Here is a 1,226-nt window from a genome sequence, read left to right on the forward strand (position 1 = left end):
ACAAACAAACAAAACCAAAACTCCATTCAAATATGCCCACTTGACCACTTTGATGTGTGGAACTGGCACTGTTAACAGGTGTCAAATAATGCTCATTCCACACTTGTAAGAAATGAATCTTTTTGTGTGGCAGCATCTACACTTTGGGACTCCCTGCCTACTAACATCAAGCAGATGCCTTGGCTGTGCTTTTTCCTGTGCCTGCTTAAAACATTTTTATTTAGGCAAGCCTATCCAGACATGCAGAAGTTATGTGTGTGTGTTTTAGTTTATTGCCGATTTTAATCAGTTGTTGAATGTTTTTACCCACCTGTTTTTTTACTGTATTGATAATATTAATGTTTTTAATTCAATTTTTTCCCTAAACTACTTCAAGGTTTTATTACAATCATGTGGGGGGGGGTGTACACACACACACACAAAGTAGAAAACTTGCACAGCACACTGTGTTAGAACCTATATATCACTTTTTTGTATGGCAGTCACACGTTTGCAAAGCATTGCAAGTTTGATCCAGAATATAGTTCATGCTCTCTTGCAAGCATGAAGTGCCTGAAAGAGTAGGTTTCACCATCACTTCAAAGGTGCAAGGCATACTCAGCATAATCAGGCAGCATCCTTTGGCAACTGCCGGCAGTGGAGGCTGGCCCTTTAGGGCAAATGGGACACTGCCCCGACAATCTCACTGTGCCCTCGGCCAGACACCACCTGTCTGTTTTCTTATTCGCAACTCCAAGGAGTCCCTGGCAGCTTCATCTTCTCCTCCTCAGTCTCCCTGTTGTCCTCCCGGAACTCAGCAGGCAGGAGGATGGGAAGCAAACTAGAATTAGTTCTCTCTGCCTATAATTGTCTGTGCCTACAGCCATACCGCCCTGAATACGCCCGATCTTGTTTGATCTCGGAAGCTAAGCAGGGTCAGGCCTGGTTAGTACTTGGATGGGAGACCGCCTGGGAATACCGGGTGCCGTAGGCTTAGAGGAAGGCAATGGTAAACCACCTCTGAATACTTCTTAACCATGAAAACCCTATGAATACATCCAAAAAAGATTCATAGGGTCACCATAAATCATGGTTGACTTGAAGGCATGTAACAAAATAATTGGCTGTGACTCCCCTTACTGTTGTTCTTCTTGGCTTCCATCTTACCAGTGCCAATGGGCATCAGCCATCACTGGCTGCCAGGGGCCTATCCTGTGATGCCTACTGTCTAGGCACTATGTAAGAAA

The 1,226-nt window shown here is 44.5% G+C and overlaps 1 non-coding gene across 1 annotated transcript; it reads left to right on the forward strand.

Moving 5' to 3' along the window:
* Positions 1-854: 854 nt before the first annotated feature.
* LOC133375805 (5S ribosomal RNA) lies at positions 855-973 on the forward strand. The gene has a single exon (XR_009760322.1). It is a non-coding gene; the product is annotated as a 5S ribosomal RNA (ribosomal RNA).
* Positions 974-1,226: the final 253 nt, after the last annotated feature.

The sequence above is a fragment of the Rhineura floridana genome, chromosome 1, assembly GCF_030035675.1.
Source record: "Rhineura floridana isolate rRhiFlo1 chromosome 1, rRhiFlo1.hap2, whole genome shotgun sequence".
In the NCBI taxonomy this organism is placed as follows: Eukaryota; Metazoa; Chordata; class Lepidosauria; order Squamata; family Rhineuridae; genus Rhineura; species Rhineura floridana.